General features: G+C 42.7%; 1 long non-coding RNA gene across 1 annotated transcript in view; it reads left to right on the top strand.

The window, feature by feature from the left end:
* The window catches only part of LOC135107963 (uncharacterized), a 55,993-nt gene that overhangs the window by 31,208 nt on the left and 3,915 nt on the right, over nt 1–20,870 (top strand). The gene's annotated exons all lie outside the window — the stretch shown is intronic.

Genomic DNA, 20,870 nt, shown 5'->3' with positions numbered 1-20,870 from the left:
ACAGTAAGGAAAAAGATGACAACAGTAACAATGACAAAGCAACATAGCTTTACACAGCTGCAAAAATAACAACAGCTTTCTGACTTGTGGTTAAAACTGATATCAAATAACTTTTTTCTTTTTTTGCTTAGGTAGAAATCGTCCCCTCAGTTTGCAGCTCACTCCCGCAGATTTCTGTAGCACTATCTCTTCTCCTTATATACCCACAATACACAGCCGAAGATGACGAATGGCGACACCCCAAGTCCTTGAGAATATGGACCTTAACATTACCTTTGACGCTCATCACCGCGCGTCACACTGATAATAAAGCAGGTGTAACGATCCGCCGCAGTTTCACCCCCTGAGGACACGTGAATATGATAACACTCACTGGGCAGTTATTTCACTCGCTGGGTGGCAGATGTACTCCACTCATGCTTTAGGATATGCGGCAATTATTATTATTTTTTTTTTCATATTATTACCGTAATTTTCATGTGTTTGTAAGGTTCTCTCTCTCTCTCTCTCTCTCTCTCTCTCTCTCTCTCTCTCTCTCTCTCTCTCTCTCTCTCTCTCTCTCTCTCTCTCTCTCTCTCTCTCTCTCTCTCTCTCTCTCTCTCTCTCTCTCTATTTTATTCCAGATAGAAAGAAAGAGAGAAGAAAGGAGACAGAAGAAGGGATGAAGGAAGAGAAGAAAGGAGAGAAGTGAAGGAAGGAGTATGAAAAGAAGGGGGAAGGGAACAAGAGGGAAACGGAAGGAAGTGAGCACTGAGCACTGGGTTGGCAGTGAAGCAGGGAAGTCACCTCCCTCGTTGTCTGTGCAACAACAACATTGCCTCAGTGTTTTTGTGCCTTCACAGCTCGTGCTCGTCAGTTCATTACTGCAGTGGTTCTGAAGTGAAAGCGGCACTGGAAAATTATAGCTCTTTCTATATTAATAGCTTTGTATATCTTATATATGTTCTACTGTAAGGAATTCTGATGTATGCACAAGAGAAAATACCGTATGTTAAATGTACATAGCTACCTGTGTAAGTTACTTTGGATTGAATAGTGTTTTACTGTAGATTAGATAGTGTTGCTGATTTATGTTACTGTAGTTTATCACAAGCAGGGTCGTTATGACCAGCAGGTCTGTGGTTGTTTGTTTTTCTTGTGTGTTTATGTTCACTTTTCGTAATCATTATTTGTTCCTGTCCCCGGTTCACCTGCAAATGCCTTTGCTTCCAAAAATTAAACCTTTAAGGCTCTAATCAATGTTGGTCTTGTCTCCTTTCCGAAAATCAAATGCAGCAGGATTCCATGAAATGAAACTCCAGATCCTCGAACGAACGAACGAAGCAGCGAGACAGCACGAGATGGAGTGTTGTGGGAGGGTCGCATTATGAGCACACACGACGCGCTGCCCGCCGCCCGGCATTTTGCGGGATAAATCGCCCTGGTGATGGACTGCGAAAGGCGATACCTGATGTTAAATCGCATCCTTGAAGACAATTATGCATGCAGTTTTACCCGTGGTCGAACTGCGCCTGGTGAAGGGGAGAGGATGTAGCAGGCGGGGGAAGGGAGGAGGGCGGGAAGGGGAGCATGACGAGAGCTTGCCTTGCCTCACCCGAAGAGAGCAGAATTTCCTTAAAATATTCCAAATCCGGTCACCCATTACCTCTTAACTCAGGAGAGGGTGTTATCAGGATTCGAGACCAGGTGGCGTGCTCCGTGCAGAAGGGGGGTGGTGGTGCTGGTGGTTGTGGTGGTATCCTGGCTAGTCTTTTCCTCCCTCTCCCTCTCTCCCTGTCTCTCCCCCTGTACCTAGACACGCACTCATTCTCATATACGGTTCGATTACTCTTAGATCACGTGGCTGACAAGTAACAGAGGGAGGGAAAAAAAAATATCTCGAATGTGACGATAAATCTAAATGACACTCTCTGGTGAAAAATAATTATCGAATGTTGATTCTCTTAACTGTTTCTAATAGCTGGTAGAGGAAAAAAAAATGTAAGAGAAATTAAATGTTAGAATATATTTAATTGAAATTTAAGTGAGTGCAAGAAACGATTTGTAGGTATAGAAAAGTGTGCCTTATTAGGGCGTGCCATTGCCTCGCTGCCTGAGAGGGATCGTGCGTGTGCTTGGGGGTGGGGAGGGTGGTTGGTTGGGGGTCGGCGGGGTGAGGTCGCTCGCTCCGCAGTTACATTCTCTCTCTCTCTCTCTCTCTCTCTCTCTCTCTCTCTCTCTCTGGGACACAAGCAAGGGTTAATACTACATTGAGCTTTCAGGTTTATAGGCCCCTTGGTTGTATAAGTTACATGTATCTATAATTTTTTTCTCTTTTATTCGAGTGATCGTTTATTATTACTTTCTCATTTTGTATTGGTAGAGGAAGCTTACGTGTTTAGGTAATGGGAATTGATTTCTTTGCTTTCGTTCTTTGTTTATTTATTTTATCGATCGAAAATTGTATGAATATTGTTAATCTGTATATGTCCATCCATCTCTCTCTTTCTCTCTCTCTCTCTCTCTCTCTCTCTCTCTCTCTCTCTCTCTCTCTCTCTCTCTCTCTCTCTCTCTCTCTCTCCTTATACACCTATCTTCATAACAGACTCACAAGAATGCTAAGGCTCCAAACTTAGAGGTCGTGTGGTCATAAAATGTGTGAAAGCTTCAATTCTATGTTCTCGGCAGTCTTGAGCGCATCCTCCCGGAAAGTTACCGCTTGAATGTAAATGCTTGTCTAAAAAACAGACGACAACTACCGCTGCTGCTACTTGCTTGGAAAAAAATAATAATTATAATAATGGAGACGCTACAGTTGCCTAAAAAGTGGTGTTTCTAGTGAAAGTACCCATATTAAACAGTAGCGGCGTTACCTACGAAACTTGTTTTAAAAAGTGCCGTCGCTTCCTCCACCGCCTCAAGTGTATGTGTTTAGAATGTATGTTTTGGTGCCTGACGTGCAGCGAGTGTGACAAGTGTAAGTGGTATATCCAAACCTGAGATAATCTGTGGAGCAATAGTCATTACTTACCATACATAAATGGGAAATTTTTCATCTGTGTAGGAGTTTTATGTTTCATGAAAGTCTCGAATGTGTTGGAATGTGGCTATTATAGCAATACATTTCTTTTATGAACAGTTGCTAAAATACATATTGTGTGATCTTTCATGCTTTAGAAATAATTTGAAGTTAATTGAAAACGAGAACAGATCTCTACAGTATTATCATCTTTATTACTGTTTTTCTTAAGTTAATGCTGGTTATCGACTTCTCATATTGTATGAAGTAACATTCAGAGTCAGAGGCAGTGAGAATTATGTGGAAGATCTTTATGTATGCTGTTGAACAAAAAGCGTTGACAGAAATGTGTGCGCGTGTGTGTGCGAGTTAGGCAAGAAAAGGATCCCAATTTAGAAAGCCAATCTAGTTTCATAGTCCCTCATACTTCTCTCATGAAGCAGCCCAAGTCGCTGAAAGGAGGGAAAATATCATCTTAGAGAGTTCCAAAGTTTATTCATGCTTAACAGCAGTAAATGTAATAAGGTACATGCACGCTGACCATCAGTGCCACACACACACACACACACACACACACACACACACACACACACACGCATATATATATATATATATATATATATATATATATATATATATATATATATATATATATATATATATATATATATATATATATATATTATATATATATATATATATATATATATATATATATATATGCGTGGCACTGGTGGTCAGGGAACATGTAAGTGGCGAGGAAGTGGGCGGCATGACTGGCGCTGGACCTCCATCACATCGGCCATTAAGCGCCCACCTTTTGCTAATTACACCCTTGAAGTAAGCACGTTTCAGGAAGGCTGGCAGGTAGGCTTTAAAGTTGTAAGTTTTTTTTTTATCTCTCTCTCTCTCTCTCTCTACTTTTTTCTCCGTAGCGTTAAACCATTGAGCTTGTGCCTCCCTTACGCCGGGCTGGGAACAGGTTTGCGGATAATGAAGGAAGGGATGAATGGATGAGGTCATCGCGGTAAATATGTGAAGGAAGTACTGTTTTACTCATGACTCGTTTAGCAACAAATATGAAAAATAATTAACTCTGCGTCATGTTGGTGGTCACTTCATGCCGTTTTAGGGAAGGTGTGTGTGTGTGTGTGTGTGTGTGTGTGTGTGTGTGTGTGTGTGTGTGTGTGTGTGTGTGTGTGTGTGTGTGTGTGTGTGTGTGTGTGTGTGCGCGCCCGAGCTTGTGTATGTCCACACGAGTGTGTACATAATTTCATATGGATATCATACTCACTTAGAACATACGTAACATATGATACAGTAATAACAGATACTTATTCCCATTATTCACACATACATATTCTTATTATATACATATACAGCCAAACTTTCATTAGCGTATGAACTTTGGATTTGAAGGAAGCATTAAATGAGTTGAATGCAGTTACTCGTACTGTGAAATTCCCTTTACGGATGCTTTCTGTAATGATTGGGGCTTAGGAAGTTTTTCTGTAACGGATGAGGTTTTGTTAAAGTTACTGGAGATGAGTGGTCATGGATGTTGGCGGCATTTATCATGTAATGTATAGATTCAAAGAGACTGCAATTGTTGACAATGATGATGATGACGATGACAGCAGTGATGATAGTAAGGATGGTGATGATGCAGAGTCACTCCCTTATCAACAGTTTTCCAAGACGAATGCAAGGCGTGAGGTCAAGTGACAGCACCAAGAACCACTTAGACACTTAGGACTTACAGTCTCTCTGCTAAATAAGAGAAAGAATATAATGTTTTAACTCCCGATCGTCGTCCTCTTTTAAACAGGCACTAAGTTTACTGTGGTTGTGACAACGCTCAGAATTACTCCAGCTCCCAAATTTGGACAGCGACAGGTCCGCGCTTTCAGGCCACTGCTACACGCTGTCTGTCTTGATCTTCCGGGCATCGTGTGAATGGCTGTGTTCCCTCAAGAACCTGACGGTTGAGTGGCCTTTTTAACCCTCACATTGCTACGTCTACTACGGACGTCCTTTGTTAACCTCCACTGCATTATATGGTTTGCGTGGAGACAGAAGAGGCAGAAAAGAGAATATAGAAGGTTAATTTTGTACTTGAACTAGAGAAATTTTAAGTATCTAAAAGTTGTTGATGACTGAGGGAAAAATAGTCAAACGGTAAAAGTGTTCTCCTCCTCCGCTGCTTGTTCTTCCTCTTCTTCCTCCTCCTACTTATACTCCTAATGAGTCACACAATGGAATGCATGAATGGTGAAAACGGGTCGCCGCTTCCCTTTCCCTTCTGTCCTAAAGTCTGCATCCCGCGCGACCCTGACTGCACCAGCCCTCCCTGGCACTGTGCTTGTGCTGCTGTTCCTTTTCCTCCTCTTCCTCCTCTTCCTCCTGTTCCAGAAGTAGCAAAAGTGACAGTTTTTACATCTTCCTTATAAAATTCACATGTGCGAGTAGTTTCTCTATACTGCATAATATTCCTCCTTTCCTTCCCGGTCGTGACAAGTGGGTTAAGAGGATCCTTCGTCCATCCTCTTGCTTCTCCCACTGTATGTCAAAGAGCCTAGTCACCATACACAACCCTATAAGGGGCAATAAGCGTTTTTCTTCTTCCTTTGTGTTCCTTGTCCCCCTTCTCGTCGTAGTCTTTACTGTTATTATTATTATTATTATTATTATTATTATTGTTATTGTTATTGTTGTTGTTGTTGTTGTTGTTGTTGTTGTTGTTGTTGTTTTCACCGAACCGCAACTTATTTGTCATCATGTTCTGGTGCCCTAACCCTGCCCTGGCTACCGGTGCATCCCGCTGTCAGTGTGTGATGTCCAGTGGCCAATTAACCCAGTGATACAGCATGGCGCTTCCCTAATACGGGCTGTGGCGGGGCGGGGGCGAGGCCAGGGAAGACACGGTTCCGTCCCTTCCTTATGTGGCGCCGCGCTGACTTAGAGGGAGTGTTTTGTTTCGACCCTCCTCTCCTTGTGTGCCATAGCAACCTCTCTCTCTCTCTCTCTCTCTCTCTCTCTCTCTCTCTCTCTCTCTCTCTCTCTCTCTCTTTCTGGAAAATATGTTTATTTTCAACGTAATCGCCTTTCGTTCCTCCAATTATCTTAATCTTGCTTCCTCATTCAATTTTCTCTGTGCTGATAATACAATTGTTTTTGCTTGCCACTCTATCCATCATACTTGTTCATTAACCAGAGGATTAATTTATAAATTTATATTTTGTTTTAGTTCATTAAATATTTGTTGTAATTTATAGATACATTTAAATGTATATTTATTGATTCATTAATCAGTTTATGAGTTCGTTGAATTTTTTTTTTTTTTCCAGACACGTTTATGTGGATCTGCTTTCCATACATATTTTTTTCTGATTATTTACATTTAATTTGTATTATACATCCTTATTATTTTATTTTATTTTATATCATCACAGCAACCACATCAATATTATATATATATATATATATATATATATATATATATATATATATATATATATATATATATATATATATATATATATATATATATATATATATATATATATATATATATATATATATATATATATATATATATATATATATACGAGTATATATATATTATATATATATATATAATATATATATATATATATATATATATATATATATATTATATATATATATATATATATATATATATATATATATATATATATATATATATATAAAACACACATACACACACACACACACGCACTTTCATTGTTCATTCCGCTGATTAATAACTGTGAGATATATTTCCATGGATATTTAGGGAAAATAACAACAATAAAGCTTTGTTCCAAAAAAAAGTGAAGCAGCAAAACTAAGATCGCTAATTCACATCATTCTGTCAATTTTAATCATCAGGAGTATACCTGAACGTTTCATGGATGCTTATTATTGAAAGAAAATAAAGCTGCACTGATAAAGATTTGTTCTCAAAACTGAACTGGCAGAACATAGTTGACAAATTCCATTGTTCAGAGTAATACCATTGTGATACATAATATTTCATGGATATTGCAAAACAAAGAAAACAAAAAAAATGTAAAAAGTTCGTTCCTGAGAAAAGCTAATTAACAATACTGTGAAGTGGCACACCTTCCATGGACGTTTACAAAAGAGAGAATATGACAATAGCAAAGGTACATACATACGTGCCCGAGAAAAGTGAACTAACAGCCCCGTAAAATGATATAATTTTTATGGATCTTTACAAGAGGAGGAAGATGACAGCAGTAAAGGTTCGTTCCCAAGAAAAGTGGTGTGGCAATACTGCGAAGTAAGTCGGTGATAAAATGGAATAATTCTCGTAACCAGTCGTGCGCTCCGAGTGGCCGGATGGGCTCCTCCCGCGGCGCTGCTCCTTTATGATGCCCCGCGCGGCCTTCCCTGCTCGCCCCGCGCCGCCCGCCTGACCACGCCACCACGATCTGCCCAAGCTATTTCCAGTTATAAAAGAAACAGATATTTTCCCCAGATATGCACAAATAATTTAAAGGCATTATAGTATATACAAAACAAATAGTTGAGTGCGGTGAACTGGCAACCCTAATGATGTCATGGGTAAACATTTTCGTCCGCTGGAGGTGAATTTATTACATATAACTCACCGCGAGAGACACTGATTAGGTCATTAAAGCATTATTTTGCGGAAAGTTGCGTGCCTCACCGTCAAGGTACAGCGGCGCTCACGATTTCGCTCAAGAAGGAAGAAATATAATTGTACATCAAGTGTCGGACGATAAAGCTGCAAGATGGCGGTACCTCGATGTAAACAAACGGACTAGGGCTCGCAGAGTGGCGCCGGGTTAACTCGTTTTTGCGGCGTTCACGTCCAGGATTTGTGCGTTAAAGTTCTTAAAAGGAATCAGAAACAAGAGGAAGGATGTTCTTTTACTTCACCAGCACTCGTATACGCGTCCCTTAAAAACGGTACTAAAACTCAAAGCTCCTCTTTAATCGAAAGCATTTACTAGTTCGTGTACATAGGACTGACCAGCATCACCATCAGTGTAAAGTGTTATTCGTCGCTGTAGTATTCGTCCCATAGTGCCCTAAAACTCTGAAATCAAAAGTACTTACAGTCCCGTAAGCTGAAATGAACGGCATCATTATCAATAAGCTGTTCTATGACACTGTCTTTGATATCCAGTGCGTATTATCTTTAAACTCTAGTATCCTCTTTACTTGAAGGTGTTAAGATCGTGCATAGAAGACCGGACACCATCAATATCAATAAGGAGTATTATCTTGCGCTATCCGTGGTATTCAGTGCATAGTCTCTCATCCATTAACTTGATGGATTACAGCAGTGAGCCTTGGAACGCAGCGCCAGGCCTGACTCTCGAATTTAACACTGCTGGAGGAGTCGTGTTCGCAGCATCAGGGAGAGGAATCGCGGCAGTCACATCGCCCCTTGCTAGCATCGCATCATCCCGCGCCCAAGAATATATTGCATTTAATCTTATCGTGTACCCCCGCTTTGGGTAATTTATTGCGACTATCCTATTTGGTATTGGAAGCTGGTGGAGCCAATAATTTAAGGGCGTTATGACTAAGTGTGGCAGAGAGGGATGGTCGGGTGGTGGTGCCCCGCCCCGCGCGTGACCCCCGCAGCCCACTCACCGTCACTAGCTCGCCCCCACCCCACTCCTCACGCCCCTCCGCCCACGCCACCCCACTGCGACCCGCCCACCATCCTCCTCCTCCTATTCTTGCTCCTCCTCTTTCGTCTCTGCTTTCTCCTTCCCTGCTTTTCTTTATACCTTTCTTCCCCTTTCACTCATATTTACTCTCTCTCTCTCTCTCTCTCTCTCTCTCTCTCTCTCTCTCTCTCTCTCTCTCTCTCTCTCTCTCTCTCTCTCTCTCTCTCTCTCTCTGTGTGTGTGTGTGTGTGTGTGTGTGTGTGTGTGTGTGTGTGTGTATCATCTTCCCACCTATTATTTTCCTTCTTATTTTCTTTCGTCCTTTACTTTCCTCCTCCTCCTCCTCCTCCTCCTCCTCCTCCTCCTCCTCCTCCTCCTCCTCCTCCTCCTCCTCCTCCCCCCTTTACTCTTACCCCTCCTCCTTCCTCTTCCCCCGCTTCGCCACACTTCAGTACCTCCGTTCTCATATCCCCCAGCTTGTTACCTCCACGGCCTCTACACTTCATTACCTTTATCCGAAAACTTATCTCCTCTTTTTCCATTAGGTCCCTCCTCCTCCGTGCCCTTTCATATTTCAGCAACTCTATTCTTCTGCCTTTTTCCACCTGCCAATGCCTCTTTTAATCCGCCCTTCGCCACCCATCATTACTACCACTCTTCATTCCTTTTTCAACCACTGCCATCCCGCGCTAGTCCTTGGGAGTCCTAAACACACATATTCCCGCTCCTTTCTCATTGATTCATGAAGGATGTGGCTGCACCCGGTCCTATTCTGCAAATCTTCCTACTCGATGCCATTCCTACGGTTTAGGGAAAGGGAGGATCAGTAACAAAAAGTACTTGAAGGAGATGGCTTTGTTTGGGAAGGTAGACGTTTTGAGGAAAAGAAAGGACACTGTTGGGTATAGGATAGGGGAAAGACTTGTATCTGAGAAGACTTGAGCTTTTTTTTTTTTTGCCGGGAGATACTTGGAGGGAGATAGTTAGAGGGAGATAGCTTGTATTTTGACCTTTAAAATTTATAGATTTTGTGAAGAGGAAGAGACGGTTGTTTATGCGAAAAGAAAAACGAGGAAGAAAGTGAGAACTGCGCGAAATCTTTTTTTGTGAAAAGAGAGCTTAGGGAAGGTAATTTAGTTTTACTGGGAAGGTATGAGTATGTTTTGAAGGTAGATAACTTTCAATAGAAAGTGAAAGGAACTTATAGGAAAATAAGGAAATAGTATAGTCTTCTGCTGGACTCTGGTAAAGAACCGATAGAAATAACGGCGTGTCATGTTGGGCCGTGTGCCCAGTTATGGTAGGGACGAAGTGGGTAAGGCAAGGAGTGAGTGTCCGGGCTAAGGCTGGAAAAGGCTGCAAGGGCTGGAAAGGCTAAAGAGCGCCGGGCAAGGTTCAGGTGGCTGACCGCGTGCCTCCGCCGTCTATCTTTGTCAATTAACCTGCGTCTCACCTGGGTAAGTCCATTAAGGAGGACAGGTACATGTGTTTCTACACGACCCAACCTTTAAAATCTGCTTTTATGTAGTACGTTTTTTCAAGGAGTTTTAAAGTTTGAGTGACGAGATTTTGGTCACTGATAATACTCGTACATTCCCTTTGAAAGCAACGTAGCTTGTGCTTGTTAAAATTTGAATAAGGACAAGACGAAGATAAAGAAAAGATTAAGGTGAAAAAGTAATGCCTTCGTGTACAGATTTGCAACCAACGCACGTTTGATAACGACGGTATGGAAAAAGAAAATTTGAAATATATGAAAGTGACAGAAGGTAAAAAATAGACTTCAATATAGATGACACATCATATATTTTTTATGTAAAATCATGCTCGTGCAGGACAGGAATGGAACGGCAGTGTGGCTAGGCGTATAAGGAGCTGAGGGTGAGGAAGGGACGGGAGTCAAATGATGCAGGACACCACACGTACTAAACCTGTTATAACCACTCTACCACCACCCCTCCCCTGAACACCTCTCCCTTTCTTCCTTCCTTCCTTCCTTTTCTCCCTCCCTCCCCTCCCTCCCTCCCTTTTCTCCCTCGCCATCCTTCTGCTTATCTCCAGACTTCCTTTCATTCCATTGCTGTAAAGTTGCATAAGAAATGGCATATTTTTCATTAAACATTTCCTTTGTTTAACTAGTCTTTTCTTTTCATCCTTCATTCAGAATATATATCTGTGGTACGTTTTCTTAATTTATCTCCTTTTCCTTTTTTTCTTCTGATATAAATTTTGTCCCATTCCTTGTTCCCTCTCCGCACCTGTTCATCTTGCCCTGTCCACCTGCACCTGCCTGTGTACTCTGCCTCTTTTCACCCCTCCTTCAGTAGCGGGGAGGCAGCGAGAGATGGAGAGAGAGAGAGAGAGAGAGAGAGAGAGAGAGAGAGAGGGAGAGGGGTGGGGGGCTTTACTGGAAGACCGTGGGAGGTATAAAAAAGCTACGCGGGTCCCTCCCTCCCATCCCTTCCATTTCCCCTACCCATTCCTCCCTCATTCTCTCCCTCCCTCCCCTCCTACTCTCTCAGGAACAAGGGACGCTCTTTTCTCATGGAAATGCCGACTAATGGAGAATGTTTAATCGAATACAAATACGACCTATTCCCCGCCCCCGCCCTCCTTCCGCGGCTCCCACCCCCGAGTGAGGAGCCCCGCCGACACCACGTGAACACTGACCCCTTGGGAACCTCCGGAATTACGTACTACTCTTGATGATCACTGCTTCTCCCGGAAAGAGGCACGGCTCGGGTCTCAGGCGGGGCACCCATGTGACGCCGCTAAGATGGAGGAAAGGCTTTACTGCTGTTAACAAAAGGTTTTTTTTTATTGGGGGGTGATTATGTTTATGTATTTGTTTTCTTTTCTGTTTTTGCTTCTTTTCTTGTACTTTTCTTATTATTCTTCTTATTATTATTATTATTATTATTATTATTATTATTATTATTCTTATTCTTCTTCTTATTCTTATTCTTCTTGTGATAATTAAGAAATACTCACATCTTCACCATACTGCGTGTGATTTGTTTATTTCTTTGTTAATGTTTAATATACATTTGCCAGTTCATGTATGTTTACAGTTGGTTGTGCCATAAGAGATTTTTTGTCATAATTACGTCGAAAGAAGCTAGTTGATTTAAATGTACTCATGAACATATGTTTAATTATTTATTTATTTTCTATATCATGATATTTTCAGCATTCGATTTGCTTTAATAATGTAGACTAGCTCAATCAACTTAAAGTAATATTTTACATGTGTGTGTATGAGAGAGAGAGAGAGAGAGAGAGAGAGAGAGAGAGAGAGAGAGAGAGAGAGAGAGAGAGACGGACTGTGTACCTTTCGACCCGCGGGTCGTCGCACGTTAGTCAGAGTCTAATTACTCAACGGAGCTGTCTTTGCCGAGCTGATGGAGAGCCGTGGGAGGCAGGGCGTCGAGGCGGTGCATTGAGGGGCTCGCAGGCAGTAATGCACCTCCTCCAGCGGCAGGCTGAGGTCACGCTGGGAAGGGGAGGTCACATCGGGGGAAGGGACCACGGCCTTCATGGGGGGGACGTAGGACACTAGACACTCTTGCGGACTTTTCTCTTTCTCTTCTTATTTTTATTTAACGTGAAAGCTTCATATTCCTCTCCTTTATCTGACCATTAAACATGAATGCTGCTATAGTATCCGTTACTTCAAGCATTGACGGATTTTTACATCTTACATTTTAATCACGTCGCTATTTTTTTTTATTAATTGTTTTTCACTAATTGTATATGTGTCCGCGTGTCAGCTCTCTCTCTCTCTCTCTCTCTCTCTCTCTCTCTCTCTCTCTCTCTCTCTCTCTCTCTCTCTCTCTCTCTCTCTCTCTCTCTCTCTCTCTCTCTCTCTCTCTCTCTCTCTCTCTCTCTCTCTCTCTCTCTCTCTCTCTCTCTCTCTCACACACACACATTACCTTATCCAGCAAGCCACCACCACTATTTCTGAGGCCAGCGAGACCACAATGGCAGTGTTTCATCGTGTGGAGTGCGCCCAAAAAGAGGGGGAAGAGAAGGTAATGGCGGCGAAGTGGTGGTGGTGGTGGAGCCCGTGCCACCGTGCGCCACCCAGGGAGAAATGGAACACTGCTAGATTTATGTAGATGAGCACATGTAGGCTCCGCTGCCCCCACGCTCCCGGGTGCTGTTGTGAATATGTACCGCTGTCGAAATGATCCACCGCCACAGTAGTGTACACAGGTCGTAAATTCCGGAGTACACGCAAGTCTACAAATGCCCTCATCCTCTGTGGGTGGCAATTAGAGCGAAGCTACACGAGGGAGACTACACGAGCGAGGGCATCGGTGGCCAGGTTATAGACGCGGCCGAGGCACTAAACGGGTGAGGCGAAACAAGGTAACACAGACTAAGCCAACACTGCAGTAATGGCGCTGAGTTATATCTAGGTCCCTGTTCTTGAATGTCTCACTGTTTTATCTTTACATTTAACAGACTGTGGTGGAAGTTACGGGGATTTTCTAATTTTTTTTTCATGATTCTAATTGCAGTTATACTTGAATACTACTACTAATCACCTTTTACAACCTTTAAAAATAACCTTTATGAGAGCACAAAAACATTTAAGAATAAAATGAAGGTCTTAATATCATGGAGTGTTTGCTTTCAATGACAGACTCCGTTTTGCTTCACTGAGGTGTATGATCGTGGACGAAATTCAAGTTTACATTCTCACCGCTGTGTTTAAAGATTTCCCTTTCATTTAAGTGCTTTGACCTGCCAACTCTCTATCGGGTATCTGTAAAAAGAGTATTGGTAGACTACAGGATGTACGATGAAAGGAAAGCACTAAAGACCGTCCAAATGTTACATGACATCTCCCCAAGACTACCACGTGCCCAGGTGTGTGCGGTAGGGCGCAGTGTGTGTGTGTGTTCCAACAAGGTGGGTGTTGAGGGTGCACGGGTGCCTGGTGCTCAGGGTGGAGGGGCGTGCAAGGTGTGCGAGTGTTGTGAAGTGTGTCGGTGGTGACGAGGCGCTTTACAGGTGACTGCGGACGCTGACACTCGTTGAGATACATGATGGAAGGTCAATATATCCCGCAGTGAAGACACGGCGCTGCGTACATAATGTATTTTAAGGTTCATATATGTTTTCGATAATGAAAAGTACACTAATTCTTAACTTTTAAATCTCGTGTGTGATAGTACATCATGCAAATACCAACTTCATTGTGCTGTGATTATTTAACATTTATTTTGTAGAGAGTACGAGTTGTCGTTTTCATCATGATAATGGGAACACCTAAAAACATTTGAACCAAACCTTTCCCAGACAGAGAGAGAGAGAGAGAGAGAGAGAGAGAGAGAGAGAGAGAGAGAGAGAGAGAGAGAGAGAGAGAGAGAGAGAGAGAGAGAGAGAGAGAGAGAGAGAGAGAGAGAGAAGAAGAAGAAGAGAAGACGTGTAAGGAATTGAGTGAGTGAAAAAAAATAGTGAATAATTGTGGAGTCAAACCTAGTTGCTGCTTCTTGTAATCCTTGCAGTTCAGAGGGTAAAGGAGTGCACTGCTGGCAAGCGACAGGAAGCAGAGGAGTCGGTGCGCCACAAGCAGCAGCCAGGAGAAGCGTGAATGATTCCGATGAAAGTGTTAATGTGAGGTGATGTATTTAGAAGTGTTTTGCTTTTGAAGAATCAGGAACTATTTTACTCTCTCTCTCTCTCTCTCTCTCTCTCTCTCTCTCTCTCTCTCTCTCTCTCTCTCTCTCTCTCTCTCTCTCTCTCTAGAGCAAAATACGGATTACTTTGTTTCTGTGTTGTATTGAACAAAACAGTATATTTAGTTTCATGCTGAATTATATGATACTTTTAACAACCACTTTTCTACTAGAGGAAATCCCATTCTGTATCATCACTCGATTCCACACCACCCGCCCATGTTCTGTGGCACACGCACGTACACTCCTCACTCAACAAGGTGCCATATGATCTCTGATGGCTTCTGGTTCATTTCACTCACTCTGTTGGAATATTTTTTAGTATTTATCTCGTATATTTTCAGCACTCTTGCGAACATGTAAAGAATCTTCGCATGTTGCATGAGTCCCGTCAACAAATTTAACTTTTACCGGGCAGAGAGAAAGGCGGGTGTTGTGGTCTTGAGGCTATTCATATTAGTAACGCGAGCAGCTCCTCACTAGATCATTAGAAAAACGGCCAGGTGGTGGTGGTGGTGGTGTTGGTGGTGGTGGTGGTGGTGGTGGTGGTGGTGGTAGTGCCCTGTAGGAGATAGTGACCTCTATTGCAGCAAGGAAAGTCTGTCGCTTTGCCTTTCATAGCATCTGATCTCATTCACTTTGCAATAACATCAACAAGAAATAAATTGATTGCGCAAAACCCACAATATCTTTCCACGTGCATAACAATGACGTTTTCAGTTCTGTTTCTTTCATCGTAAAGTTTAGGAGGGCAGTATGCCTCGCCGTACATCTTGCGTGCAGAGGAGCGGTGTTGGAGAAGTAATGCATCCTGTCAGTGTGGTCGAGGTCGAGTGGGTGGCTGGATAATAAAGGGCCGCTGTTCCTTCATGCTTAGTGCGAAATTTATGTCCCGCTCTCCTTAATGAGACAGCAAAGGGCGCAGCGGTGATGGTGATGGTGCGGGTAGTAGCTGGGAGAATGTGACGAGGGAGGCTAATTTTCTCCATATGCGGCGCGGGAAGGTAGTGGGTCTGGTGGTGATGGAGGGCAAAGAGGTGTTCTGAAGGCGAGCCTCACACGTCCACTCAACAAACTCTGTCTCTTAGATCATTTCACAATACAATCCCTTCGCTGTTCTCTTTTTTTTTTCATTTGCCCTCCACCATTTTTCCCCCCCCTTCCCTCCCTCCATCACCAGCACCGCCAACACCTGTCTCTGCAAGTCGTTTTCTCACAGTCGTCCTCCCATTATGCCATTTTTTTCGCCATGCTAGTTGCGAACCTCCCGACGCTCCCTTTACCTTCAGCTTCTTTAGTCCCATGCATTGTACGAATATCGCTTGTCCGCGGCACCGCTTGTACCGCCCAGGCCATGGCGTGTTACCTCCACCGAACACAACCGACAAGACCTAATGAATTCATGAGGGGTTAGGTGAGGGCACCGGGCCACTTGAGATCGAGAGTCCACGAAGGCAGCCGTGACAGCCCTCCGCCCATGTAGGCCAGGCGCAGGTGCAGAAGTCCAAAGCACTCAAGAAAGGTTAGCCAAGGTTAAGAGAACCTCCTGCACAGACTTGTTACTTCCGTGTGTATTTAGAAATTACAAAGGACCCATTTTGGTGATGAATGGGTGGATGTGGGAGGACGGGAGTGGAGGGTCAGAAGGGACACTGCAAAGGGTTAGGTAAGTGCGGGAAGGTGGCGGTGGAGTGCGGGAGGAGCCAGAGGTGGAGGGTAAGAGGCCGCGAGGTCAAGAGGGAAGGTGAAGCAGCAGGATAAGGATACAGTGTGACCGCTGCTTCTTGCCGTGGACCATTCATGGGAATATTGCCATTGATCAGTGTTAGATCCTATGATTGTTACTACGTTCTTGTTACTGGTATCATTATTGTTGTTGATGTTATTGTTATTATTATTATCGTTATTATTATTATTGTTATTATTATTATTATTGTTGTTGTTGTTGTTGTTGTTGTTGTTGTTGTTGTTGTTGTTGTTGTTGTAAAATCCGCTCCTTGCCACGAACACAGTAAATGCTGAATCTCCTGAGTCACGGGAGTTGATCATGAATGTCTCAGTTGACTGTCTTCAGCCTCTCTCTCATCGCCGCAATGTTGCATATCTTGCTATCTCCTACAGCTGTTTTCACGCTAACTGCTCCTTGATCTTGTTAACTGCATGACTCCCCTCCTTCCGCGGGCTTGCTGCATATGACTTTCTGCTTTTTCTCATCCTTATTATGTCCACCTCTGTAATGCAAGAGTTAACCAGTATTCTCAACCATTCATCCCTTTTTCTGGTAAATTGTGGAACTCCCTGCCTGCTTCTGTATTTTCTCCCTCCTATGACTTGAACTCTTTCAAGAGGGAAGTTTCAAGACACTTATCCTCCATTTTTTAACTATTCTTTCTGATCTCGCTTTGTGGATTGGCACTTTACTGGGCATTTTTTTTCGAACTTTTGCTTCCCTTGACCAGTGTCGCCGACCTTACAAAAAAATATTCATTACGAGATTTTATGAAGGATAATAGTGTAGTGGACCGATGAGACTGAGAGCACTCTCACCCTCGATTTCGTTAACTGCATGTGTAAAAATTAGTGTTTCTAAGAAAAAAAAAAAAAAGATATTTCCTCTTTATTACGGTGTATATTTTTGTATCATGAATTATACGTAGTAACCAAAGTTGACAACATTATTGGCAGGGGAAATATTACCTGGCAACAACAATAATCTGAATCGTTGCAGTACGTGATGGCGTCGATCACTGTGGGTACTCACACCTCCAGTCTCAACGTGTGTTCCTTGAGTCATGTTGTGGCTTCTGCGGTCACGCCGACCAGAGTCTCGATGGAAGCACTCTGACACGTGACGGTGTTGTAAGCACCGGCAAGGACGATACTTTCGTTAGAAATTAGGTAAGCAAAACAGGAAGTAGAAAGCAGGAATTATTGGGAACTTTAATATGTAATAATTTTAGGTAACTTGGCAAACTTGTGCCATAAATCAAGATTGGTACAAAAATACAATAAATTAGTCAGCGCTTATATGCAGAATGAAGTGACAGTATCAGTATCACTTTCGTTCGCGAAAACATGTTACTTATGACCGAGGTCGTATCATCACCGATGTCTGAAACGCGACACATCTCCATCGCTTGTTCAATCACGAAACGGCTGGTGTTTGTCTCTATACAGACCTCAGATACTCGCATCCATTTGATATGTCCTTTACATAACGCGGTTCTTCGTGTAGAAAAGTACAGCATCTAACATCATATTTTTCATTCTTCTGATTAGATTGCATTTGCTGGTCAGTTGATACAGCTGTTGTAAGTACCAACAGTAGCGAACAACGAAAACAGTCGTAACAACTAAACAGTAATACAAACAAAAGGATGATGAAAAGAAAACACACTCACAATCCGATCTTCAAGCCGATTAACACGCTATGATGATATGTGGAAAATAATTCATGCTACTGAGAATGTGTAATTTTTTTGCTGTACACCCTCACACTTGTAACCGAATACTCAAGAGAATGTTAACACGTAGTTATCTCGTTATCGAATTCTTGCAGTTTGAGGATTGCAGCTTGAAATGGAAGTCCAAGCTACATTCGGTCTCTTGTTATTACTCATACAAGTGCTATTTCAAGAGTACTCCTTTTCCAACGCTATATTCATATATTTTTTTTTTCTAAGCTGTAGGGCTTAAATTGAGTTTTCTCCTGAGGCAAAGCTGAATCAGTATCGAAGTACATATCCACAAACCGCCAAGTAAGTAGCTTGTACAAAGGAAGGCAGCTCGAATCAAGAAATCTGAACCGGTGAAAGGAAACTTAGTAATTCACATACTCTTTCACCGTACGTCCGTATATGCATCAGTCTATATGCAGAATCGCCCCATATGTGGAAGACGTAACCCATACAGGAGTAAAGAAGATCTGTAGGGGATAATAATGGTCGGCACTTAGCCTGATTGAATAATTGTTAATGGTTCAGAAAGAAATGTCATTTTTTTCTAAGATAAATCTAAGAAGCATATTTTTTTCATTCTTACGTTGTTGCATCTTTGTTGTTCATGTGATCGTTATCGTGTCAATAAAGTTTTAATTGGCTGTTGTTATTGTGGTTTAGGAGCTGGCAGTGATGGTGATTGAAAGAACCAGAGGACGGTAGTTATAGTTGTGTTTGCAGTTATGGTATTTCCGGCCATGGTTTTGTGAGAATGGTGATGATTAGCGTCAGACAGCATGGACACGGATTAGTGTAGTAGTTACGTGCACGATGAGAAAGGTGGTGGAGTGGGCGACGGAGAAATGCCTGACGTGATGCAGTGAGGGTGTGGTGATGTGATGTGATAAGTCAGTGGAGGGATATGAATCATGATGTGGTAGGGATGTGGAGGTCATGATTTATCTCTTGCATTTCCTTGCATAATGTGCCAGACAAACCTCGAGGATCACAGCTTGGCGAATCTCTCGGACTTTCACCGTAAATTGCCCCGTGACTTCTCTTGAATTTCCTTCATAACCTTGAACTTTTCTCCTTTAGATGCAAAACTCCCATCAGTCATCTCATTACTGTCACCATTAGCATGACCACCACCACCACCACCACCACCAATACCACTGCCACATTCACAATTACATCTCTAGCAGAAGGCCCATTAGCGTCAGGTGTGTGGCTTTGTGATACGAGTACAGTGCTCTGCTTCTTCTAAAGATATAGCGAGCTCATTCCTGGCTCATAGTAGTTTCTTGGTGGGAGAGGTATTGCTCTCTGGGAACATAAAAACTGCCATGTGACCTTATACATACCGTCATCACAAGCAGCAACAAAACTAGTATTACACTTAGTCACCACCATCACCACTACTCGTATCACTACACACGCACTATCATCACCACCAACAACCACCAACACCACCTTCACCACCACCACTTACCCAGCGTCAACAACAGCAACAACGTCAACAACAACAACAACAACAACAGCAACAAACACAACAGCCATCAACACCAAGACCAACCACACGAGTAATTTACAGCTTTACACCACTCATCACCACACAATGATTTATGATCTCACGCACACTCTTCCTCCTCTTCCTCCTCTTTCCTCTCTTCCTACCCTTTCTCCTGCTATCTCTCTCCTTCATCTCTCATTTTTTTTTCTTTCCTTGCTTGGGTGCATCCCATTATTGTTATTGTTATTATTTTTTTTTTCATTTTTATTATTATTATTATTATTATTATTATTATTATTATTATTATTATTATTATTATTATTATTATTATTATTATTATTATCATTATTATTATCATTATTATTATTATCATTACTATTTCCCTCATCCTTATGGGATGAAAAAATAAAAAGAAGAATGAGAGAGAGAGAGAGAGAGAGAGAGAGAGAGAGAGAGAGAGAGAGAGAGAGAGAGAGGAAGGACAGACACACCTGAACAAACTGGAATTGACAATTTATTCATGGTTCGTGGAAAGAAGGTGCAAGTAATACGTACGCTGACGGAGAGAGAGAGAGAGAGAGAGAGAGAGAGAGAGAGAGAGAGAGAGAGAGAGAGAGAGAGAGAGAGAGAGAGAGAGAGAGAGAGAGAGAGAGAGAGAGAGAGAGAGAATAGACCATCATCAACTCTTTCATCATTTTAATATTTTCCTTGCCAGCTGAGGTGCGAAGGAACCACGGGAGGGCGAGGGAAGGAAGTTAATTTTGTCAGGTGAGATTAATCGAGCCAGGAGGGAAAACACCAAAGGATGAAAGACACAAGGCAATCACGCTCCCTGCCGAAACGGAAAATAAAACACATTAACGGATGAGGAAAGAATATCACGGACGCGGAAGAAACCAAACTGGGAAGTGGAAAGGAAGGTGAAGGCGGAGGAGGTCTGAAAAGACGTAGAGACGGTAGTCAGGGCAGGGCAAGGGAGGTTAAGGAGAGGAGGTCAGGCAGGCGAGGGATGCACCAAGAAGGAAGAGGAAAAGAAGGATGAAAGTACAAGTGGGCACGACTGACGACTAGGGGAGAGAGAGAGAGAGAGAGAGAGAGAGAGAGAGAGTCGTACTTATGAAACTGATATACGTACCCACGCAAAACAACAGCTTGATAAAAAGATAAACTGATATACAGAACAATACAGAGAGAGAGAGAAAGAGAGAGAGAGAGAGAGAGAGAGAGAGAGAGAGAGAGAGAGAGAAGGAGAGAGTCACACGATAGGGCTACGAATGGAGACTGGAGGGTAGGAGAGAGAGAGAGAGAGAGAGAGAGAGAGAGAGAGAGAGAGAGAGAGAGAGAGAGAGAGAGAGAGAGAGAGAGAGAGAGAAGGAGAGAGGTAGTAGGTAGACGGTGAGGGAGGAAGGAAAAGGGAGAGGCAAATTACAGTATGAGAGAGGTGCGGGACTGTGTAGGACGTGTACAGTATGACGTATTGCCCTTCGCCCCTCGCCCCTCCCGCCTCCACGCCCCAACCTCCGCCGCCACCTCCATCCTTCA

Source organism: Scylla paramamosain, chromosome 2 (assembly GCF_035594125.1).
Source record: "Scylla paramamosain isolate STU-SP2022 chromosome 2, ASM3559412v1, whole genome shotgun sequence".
In the NCBI taxonomy this organism is placed as follows: Eukaryota; Metazoa; Arthropoda; class Malacostraca; order Decapoda; family Portunidae; genus Scylla; species Scylla paramamosain.
Note: the sequence above shows the minus strand (reverse complement) of the source record. Positions and strands in the feature narration are given on the sequence as shown.